A 10,288-nucleotide genomic window follows, 5' to 3' on the forward strand; every position below is an offset into this window, starting at 1 on the left:
CTGCTGAAATTATCTACCTTGTCTGAAACTTTTGTTGAACCCTTTTCTACAGATTCAGTTGGTTTGGTTGTTCAATGTTGGGGTTTTATTCAGTCAAAAGAAGCTAGAATCAAGATTGCTCATGTTCTGATAAAAATACAGCAGGAACTAGATGCTACTGTCTCATTGATTTTCATAGGAGTCAGCCCCATTTCTCTTTGTAGATTTTTATCATTGAAATTGATCAAATGTTATGTTGGAAATCCAGAAAGAATCAAAAGGCTATCAAGTGTTTCTCTGAAGGTCAGAGCTGTTCTTCTGTTTCATTTCATTTTGGTTTAGAGATTCTGTAGCTCAATAAAAACTTCTTTCTGAAATGCAAAATGACAAAATGCAAATTCATTGCTTGATGATGAAGGATGAACAAGTAAGTTCTTAATTTTTTAATCATCCATATTAATAGTCTTCATTTGGCATGCACATAATGGCATTTATCAAAGCATGTGAAAATACTTGACAGATCCTTTATTGAGCTTCTTAACACTTCATAAGATTAAATCTGTCTTCCAGGTAAATGTACTACTACTACTAATAATGTGATAAATACTTCTTTTTACTTCTTTCTAAGCAATAATCAAGATTCTGTATTCAATCTGAAAAGAATAAGTTGCTTCTGGTGGTCCCTGTTTAAAGACATCTGAAGTGAAATGTGGAGATACAGTTAGTAGATAAGATCTGAGTAGATGACACTTTTTGTACAACAAATGAAAATTAATTCACTTTGTGACCTATTTAGAGAGCTCAGTGTGTGGAAGGATTGAAGGTTAGGGAGAGGGGGTTGTAAACAGTAGGGGAGGGAATGACAGTGAATCATACAGTCAGCTCATATAGAGAAATTCTTTTGTATTGGAAAAACAGAATACTCAAATGGAATAGCTAAATATTCTCGGGAATAATCTAAGGGGACTAGATTAAAGGGGACTAAAACCAAGGGGAAAGCTTAACACTAATTTGATTGCACCTTTTTGGTTCAGGGTTCCCTGATACCTGGCCTTGCCCATTCCTAGGCCTTGCAGGCTACTTGGTGTTTTATTGCTGCTAATGTGATCATAACAATAACCTTTTTGTAGACTGAAGCAGCTTAATCCTTTTTCAGCAGGTCACTGAGCAGGAGTGACTGGGGAACAGGTTTGAAACACTCTCCCGAGTTGTAATCTCCACAAATATACTGCGTAATTGTCAGTAAGTCAATCCTTTAATGCTAGCCAGAATACTAAAGCAAATTCTCAGAGAGGTGAAATAGTTTGTTTACTTGAGGCAGAATAGAGTCAGGGTTAAGACAACAGAAGGAAAAGACCAGGAATCCTGCACTGACTACAGATCACAGAATCAGAGTCATGATTGGGGCTCTGGAGAAACAATGGTCAGCATTCAAAGCGTGTATCCTTTTCTAATGAATGAGAATGTATTGTTTGTGTGTGGCCAGGTTTTGGTAACAGGGTAGCTACAGGGGTGGCTTCTGTGAGAAGCTGCCAGAAGCTTCTCCTATGTCTAATGGAGCCAGTGCCATCCAGCTCTAGGATGGACCTGCCCCTGGATAAGGGTGAGCCCACGAGTGATGGTGGTGGCACCTCTGGTGTAACAGATTTAAAAAGGGGAAAAAGATACTTCACAAGAGAAAATTGCAGCCAGAGAAGAAAGGAGTGAAAATACATGAGAGAAACAGTGGTGTAAACACCTAGGTCAGTGAAGGAGGGACAGGAGGTGCTTCAGGTGCTGGAGCTGGGATTCCCCTGCAGCCTGCAGTGCTGTCCACGGTGAGGCAGCTGTGCCCCTGCAGCCTATGAAGAACCATGGGGATGTAGAGATCCACCTGCAGCCTGTGGAGGAGCCCTATGCTGGAGCAGGTGGATTCCTGAACGAAGCTGTGACTTTGCAGGAAGCCCACACGGAAAGAGGCTCCTGGCTGGGACCTGTAGTCACATTGAGGGAGGAGCCCACACTGGAGCAAGTTTGCTGTCAGGTGTTGTGTCCCCAAAGGGGACCTACACTGGAGCAGTACATGAAGAACTGCAACCTGCGGGAACGATTCACATCAGGGAATTTCATGGAAGACTGTCTCTCATGGGAGGAACCCCACACTGGAGCAGGACATGGACTCCTCTCCCTGAGCAGTGGCAGGAACAATGTGTGATGAACTGAACATGCAGCCGCCATTCCCAGCCCCCTGTGCCACTGGGGAGAAAGAAGAGAAAATGGGAAATGAAGTGAAGCCCTGGAAAAAGGGAAGGGAGAGAGAGAAGATGTTTTCAATTTTTAAAATTTATTTTCTAATTATCCTACTGGGATTTTATTGGTAATAAATTAATCTAATTTCCCCAGCTGGAGTGTATTTTGCCCTTGACAGTAATTGGTGAGTGATCTCTCCCTGCCCTTATTTCAACCCTTTTGTTGTATTTTATCTCCCCTGTTCAGTTGAGGAGGAAAATGATAGAGAAGCCTTGGTGGGCACTTGACATCCAGCCAAGCTCAGAATACCACAAGGATGCCCTTTAATTGCTTTGGTATTTACTTCTAACATACTAGATATGAACAAGTTCTTGAAATTGTGGAGGCCAGTTTCTTATCTCAGGATGCAACTTAGGTGCTCAGTGATCTAATGTTCACTACACAGTTAAGGGGGAGCAGACTGAGCATGGGGAAGCTGAAAAGCAATTGACGAGAAATAATTGTCGCACGATGCAGTTCACAGTTTCAGGAAATGAAGCAAGAACAGCAGGATGGGAACAATTCACTTAAAAACTTTTCAACACTGTCTTGAGAATTTAAACTGGGATAGCACTTAAAACTACTGCACAGAAGTGTTCTATTCCTAGTACCCATCAGCACAATATTCACTTGTTAGAACTGTGGCCTTTTGGAGGAATTGGTGTGGAAAGTGAAGAGGAAATGGTGGTTAAAGGAGAAGGCTTAAGAGATCAAGGAAAGCACTAAGGTCTCTTTTAGAATCTGAAAAGGAAACCCGAGGAGTCATGCAAAAGTAGACACAAAAGAAATACGTCTGAGGACAAAAATTAAGGCTAGCATAATTATGTGAGGATAACCAGAAGTCTAGGAAACAATACAAAGGAAAATGAGCAAATAACTTAAAAACAACCAGGAGAGCTCACATAGATACATGAGAAATTAAAGGAAGGCAAAAGAGATGCAGTTTTACTGCTTAATATGGACCAATATGGGTAACAAGAGAAACAGAAAGGAAGCTGGAGCACTGAAAGGCAGGTTGAATGAATTAAAGTAGTAAAGTAATGTCAGTTCCTTTATTCAGCATAGAGTATTTAAGGAATTAGCCTAATATTTTATTATGAGATGCATAACTCAGTTGTATTTGACAGAAGGGATAGATTAATATACTGGCAGTATTACTGCAATCTTTTCCATCTTTGTAACAATTTGGATGAAAGATTCTCTTTTGAGCACCTCAGTTTTAAGAAAGAGAAGGACAAAGAAGATAAACATACTGCCTGTTCTTAGGTATTCTTACTTTTCTTCTGGAATTCTTGAACTCTCTGTCCACATTAGATTGCACCTGGGCATTGGTGAGATTTGTTACCAGAATAAATACTTCCCCTCTTGTACCTAAAGTGGGCACTACTGATGTTGCAGACAGCTGTCTTGTGCATATCAAAACTCTCTGCAGGCTCAGAAAATTTGAGCTGCTCGGGGAATTTAGAATACTTTAAAAGAGAAAGAAGGGGTAGACAAGTATACTAAAATGTTTACTTCTGGCTCCAAGAGACTTAGGTTATGACAAAATAGGTTTGATTTGTAGGGAGGATGATTTACATTATATGTCAGGGAAAACCTTTTTTTGCAAAAAGGGGTAATTAGGCAGGAGGAAATAGCTTCCCTTGAGATGTTATGAAGTCTTGTCTTTAATAAAGTCTTTTTGAAACAAACATCTGTCGAACATCTGTCAGATTTACTCTGAACCTATCTAACTGTGCTTCAGTGGACAATAGACTGTGTCAGTCTTCAGATCAGTTCCAGCCTGTCTCCTGTGATTCTGTGACATCATAGAGGATTTTTCTCCCTGGCTGCACAAAAGTATCAGAGAGCCCCAAGCTGTAATTAAAACATCTGCTGAACAAAGCAGGGTTGTAAATCTCAGCTCATAGGAGGCACACAATTAATGCGATCTAAGTGCCAGTCGCCTTCCACTTCAAACTTCTCCTGAGAAGAGTTTGTTGTACAGAACCTTATTCATCAATAATTAATTTCTAATAATACCTTATTGGTTTAATATTTGCCCAGTAACATAATGATCACATCTTGCCCTTTGGAAAATAAATCTTATGAAAAAAAGTTATTCTCAAATAGTTCCGTCATTCTCACCCAGTTATTTTGATTCCTCAACCGACTTTACTTAGTAGTTATACACATTTTCATACAAATGTAATCCCTTTCTATTGTAATGCAGAAATTAATTTGTTTTACACTCAGTTACAGTTGCCTGGTTTAGTGTCTGATAGTTACAGGCCCACCATCCTTTGAATTTGCTGTTATATCATTGCTGTTAGTTTTCATTCTGCTCTGTGTACAAAGGCAAAATATCTGATACTTCCTGAATGAGGCACTGCAAAATTCATTTCTTCTTGCCTCACAGACTGCTCATGTTTTCTTTGATCAGAACAATGAAATGGTCTATACTTTTATAAAACATACAAAAGTAATATTTTAAAATGACACAGTGTCAGTCCCACAATTTACATGAGCAACTTTCAATAAAACATTATTATGAAAGTAATCAGTAAAGTGATCATCTATCATTTATACTTGCTGCAGAGTGTGATGTTTCTGTGAAAACACTATCTTAAAAGTTATGTTCCCCCATTTGCCTGTTTCAGGAAGACATTCAACTCTAAGGGAAAAATGACACGTTTTTCAGTATGTTAGATCATTCACATCATTCAATTGACAAGTGTTCTACTTTGACAGTGGAGTAGTTAAGCATTGAGAAAAAAGGAAAAAAAAAAGAAAAAGGAAAGGCAAAGGGGAAAATCGAAGGGGAGGAACGAGGAAAGGAAGAGGAAGAAATAAGAAAGGAAGAGAAGCTTCTTCCCAATCCCAGAAGTAGTAGGTTATTACAAAGAAGATTCTTATCTCATCAAAGTCAATATTCAGTTACTGAGTCTTGATGATGGTGATGATAATAATAATAATAATAATTAATTAAGGATGAGCTTTCAAATTGGTTATGTTGGCTTAACAATGGGGAGATTTGTACTGACTTCCATGGGATCAGAACCAAGTCAACAATGAACTCCTGTGTAAACATATTTCTAATTGAGAAAGATTAAGAGCTCATAATGCAGTGTTACTATATGTGTCTAATACAGTATTTGCATTACTTCTAATAGAGTATTTGATAATATTTGCAGAAAAAAGAATCCCACCATCGAAAGAATTGAAATATGTGCTACTTATCAACTCTTGCATAAACTCTTGGGAATACTCTATTTTTCTATTGCCAAGCAGAAATATTCTAATTTTTTTATTACCAAACTTATTGTCTTGCCTTAATATTTGCTACCATAATTAAAAGCATTGCACATTGTGAGTTTTTCTTCCCCACAGACTGGTGCTTATAGAAACAAGTCATGGAAGACAAGTAGTACAGGAGAACTAACTCCTGAGGAATCCTGAATGTGGGCTAGGGTAACTTAGTTCCTTAGTTTGCTTTCTGCCAATATCTGACTCTGAAACTAAGTGTTGAAAATCACAGTCATCTTGCATGGTTGTGGCAACCTAAAAGTGTATTGTCTATATAGACACAGCAAAGAAAATATTCTCATGACTCTCATGATCTCTGACTGCTATTCCCAGTACCATCAGACTTGAACATGACTTCAGTATTAGTAAAGTTCTTCAAAACACCCCTGCCAGATGACAGTTTGTGTGCCATTTCTCCAGCATATATCACTTCTTTCCTAATAAAATAAAAGACATCACAGTTTCTCCTGCAGCTGAATGCATTTGACTATCTTTTCTGGTCCCTGTGAAACACTTGGTAAAATATTCAAAAAACTGTTCCTGTAGCCAAACATAGCTTTGTTTCCTAACCATATTATTTTAATTCAGCCTTACCAGTGATATCTTAGAGTTACCTGCAAAGTCACAACCATTAAGTATGTGAAAATAAAAGTAGTATTTTTTCTGTTGGCACCAGCAGTTTTTCAGTAAAAATATTTTTACATCCAGGTAAACTTTTGGACAAGTGTATTTTTTGCATTATGCTATGGAGTGAAAATTGCATTATTTGATGCTTGCAAAATGTTCAATGAGCTGGTAAAAGGCTATTCACTACCTACATCATTTTTTGGAAGGGAAGAAGATCCTCAGTATCCTACATTTGGCCAAGCAGAGATGTAACGATCTGCCTGAGAGATATTTGTAATGTTTTCCTGAGTAGTCTTTGTATCAAAACATCAGGAAATGAATGGAGATTTGAAAAGGAAGAAACTCCTGGAAATTTCCTTTTTATGCTTTTAAGCTAGAAGACTATGAAAATAATAGAAATTGAAAAGTGTTGTGTTTTTTTTCTTCTGCTGCAATTATTTACCCAAATTCTTCTGTCTGTTCCACATAGCATAATAGATCACTAATTCATTGCAAGAGTGAAATAGATTTTTATAAAAAACATAGAATCAGACTTCCCCCCCCCCCCCCCCCCGTTATTTAGTGTATTTTGCTGTTGTGATGAACATATAACGTAGAGTTCAGCAAGAAATTCACATAGTGACTCTATGGAACAGTTGGAGAATGGCACGGATATTTTTCAGCTAAACTGCTTTTGGTGAGTTAATGTTCAAGGTTAAATAAGGTGATCCAGCCTGCCTGAAGTATCTTGGTGTTATGAAGTGAACCCTCAGCGACTCTCTTGACCTTTAGTAGAGGTGCTCACTGTGAGTCTTAACTCCCACTTTTGGCAAAACCACTACAATTTATAATTACTCACACGACTAAAATGAGACATCCAACTAAACAAAATAATAAAGAACACCGAAGGTTTTAAAAAGCATTAAAAAATCTGTTACCACTGTGTGTATTTAATAGCTTTTTTCAAAAAGAAGTTAAAGGCAGCAAATGAGAACATTTTTGTGTAAATGTTTCAGCATGCTTTTAATTATTCAGTGTTAAACTTCATAACCTACAAACAGAAAATGGTATCAAATTAGTATGGGGTATGTTTGTCATAAGCAGCTGAGAGTGAATTTTATTTGCTTTAGTAAAGTTCCCTGTATCAATTGTATGTGTCAAGGCATACAAACACAGAAATGTTGTTTGTATTCTAAATATATACTCTGTTACATATTTGTTCCAGAGAGAATAGATATCACTGCTTGTTTAGAAACACGTAAGTTTGATATTTATTGCACTTTCCTCCTGAAAAATGTCTTTGAATGTCACCTTCAGTTCAAAGAAAAGAATTTTTTAGCCTTTACTTCTGGAAACAGCTTGTTTCATATGATCAAAAAGACATATTTATATACTTTGATTTAGTTGTCCTTTCAATATAGCAATGCAAGAGATCATTCAAGAACTGTAAGCAAGTTATGTTTTGCATATGAAAATATTTTTCTATGGAGAAAATAAGGCAAAAAACATAGTCATTTAGAAGACATTGAAGTTTGTTATTGCACTTCTATTTGCACTCAATGCTAAATAAAATCTGTTAGTTGTAGATCTTTTGATAAAACTGATAAGAATATGAATTTAGGGGACCCAAATAAATCATGAATTATAATGATAGAAAAAGCTGAGCATTCAAAAATAAATAAAAAAAATGTCTTTTAAAGAAAGGGAAGAAAATATGAATGAAATAATATATTTAATAGGGTTCCAAAGTAGTATAGGACAAATTTTTATCCTGGAAGCATATGGAGATCTCCTGTTGAGCTCAGTGATGCATGTGAGGGCAAAATTTGACTTAATGTGTCTGAAATATGAAAAAGAAAGTTTAAGAAAGGGCAATAACTGCTAATCGACAAGGCCATCACTCCATTCACCTTTTTTACTCGTGAAGAGCAAAGTCCAAGAACAAAACTTCTTGCCCTGTGCTACATATTTCAATGACATTTTTTGTCCTTCTTTTGTTGAGGAATTATTATACTGGATTTTGTACGTATTTGAGGCTATTTAACTATATGAAACTACTTCCTTATGTAGTAGAAACTTGTTCAACACTTGTCAGAGTACAAATATCCTACTTACGAAAGATGTGGTAATATTTTTTTTTTTTTTGACTTGATGAGTCTACATTAATAAAAGATTTAAAAACTAATGGAAAAGATGTTTACCTGAATTCTTTACCTAAATTTTTAACTATCTTCCATGTGGCATAGAAAAAACTGTAGTTAATGGAAATTGAGTAAATATTCAACAGGAAGGACATGTAGATCATCCTTTTAGTGTTAAGCAACATTTTTTCCTTTCTGAAAGGAGTTCTGCTAAAAAAAAAAATAGGGTTCCAATGATTTATGAAAGCTGAAAATCTGAAAGTAGAAGAAGAGGAATAAATGCCTCATATTTGATGTACAGTAGCAAGGCAGAGTTTATATGGGATGTGGAATTTAATTCACTTTGAAATCTGGCTAAATAGTCTGATCAAGAGTGAGGAGCCCTCTCTTTTTGTTGTTGTACAGGAAATTTCACCTTTGTAAGAGTAATTATATATATTTGTTCAGATAGACATTAGAGACAATGGGTAAGAATATATCCAGGTCCTTACATAATTTAAACTTAAATTTTACTCTGTTATTTTATTTACAAACTCCAGGATTCTTAGCACAAGATATTAATATCCACAGCAAGAGGGAAGTGAGGAAAAGAAAGGAAAGAATAAAATCTGAATAATAGTTCTAAAGTGGTAGTTTAAAGAAAGAAAAATGAAAAGTGTCTTATTAAGTCGTGGAGAAGGGTTGTAGACCTTAACACCAATAGACCATTGCCTGAAATGTGGAACATGTAAATATGAAGGTCAGAATTAAGAATCCATAGATATTAAACATGTCACCTGTGATGCACATGCCATATGATAGGAATTCAATTGCCTGCCTCCTTCCATTGCCTGAGTTACCTGAATGTCCCAGGTGAGTGGTGAGATCTCATCAGACAGGAGCATCTCTGCAGTTTGAGGATGTCCCATTGTCCTGAAATCAGGAGAGCATTTCAAAGAGCAGAGAGAGCCAAGTCTGCTTGTCCCTATTGAATCAGCCTTTCAAAATCTGCAATTCCTATTATGTGTTCACACAAAACAAAAGGCTGGAGCAGAAGGGAAGGAGATTGAATTCACCATTCTTCTCTTTTGTACCTGTCCTAGTTTGAAAACAAACCAGTGGGAGGCACCAAGTCAGAATAACAATTTAATGGAAATTAAAGAAAAAGGGAAAAAAAAGGTAAAAGAAAACACTGTCAAACTGACAGAGTCAAGGTACAACCTGACACCCTGTTAGGCAGGGTGGTGGTAGCAGTCTGGTAGAATGGTGGCTGCAGTCCTCTGAAGCAGTGATCCTGTAGTAAAACAGTCTGCTCTTCCTCAGGAAGTCCAGTGATGGCTGTGTAGCTCCTGTCCTCTGGAAATCCAGTGGGAAGCCGGTGTCTCTGGTGTTCAGCCTCAGATTATATCCACGATGGGATGCTTGGTTCCTCCCTCTGGGTGGAGCATCTCACAATGGGATGATGAGTCATGAGGCCAAGTGTTGATTAGGCTCATTAACAGAAGATAGTCCAGAGGGAGTTATCTCTGAGTCAGGCGGCAGGACAATGATGGGCAATTAACAGAAAGATAGTCTGGGGGGAGGAGGCAAGGAAACACTGCCCCACCTGATTTCAACGGCTGATGGGGATGGTAATAGAATACACTGCAACCCAGGACATTATCCACCCCTTATTCTATTACCATCTACATTATCCCAAATCAATACCTTCTTAAACTCTAAAACACACATACATATATATATATATATATACACAGTGAAATCTACACACCGTTCTCACCTAAGATTAGGTCTCCTTGTGGTACACAACGGGTTTCCCCATCTTTCTGCATTACCCACCAAGTGCAACCAGGTCCTTGAGCAAAGACAATCCCACGGATGGGTTTGCCTTTGCCTGAGGTGGGATTAATCCAAACAGTCTTTCCTAAAATACCTCTCAGGTGTACCACAGGGACTCTATCTCCATCCACTGTGTGCAAGGGCTCAGACGCGGCAGGACCAGCTCGATTGATGGACCCTCGGGTATTGAC

This window comes from Corvus brachyrhynchos, unplaced genomic scaffold (assembly GCF_000691975.1).
Source record: "Corvus brachyrhynchos isolate BGI_N302 unplaced genomic scaffold, ASM69197v1 scaffold147, whole genome shotgun sequence".
NCBI classification, from domain to species: Eukaryota; Metazoa; Chordata; class Aves; order Passeriformes; family Corvidae; genus Corvus; species Corvus brachyrhynchos.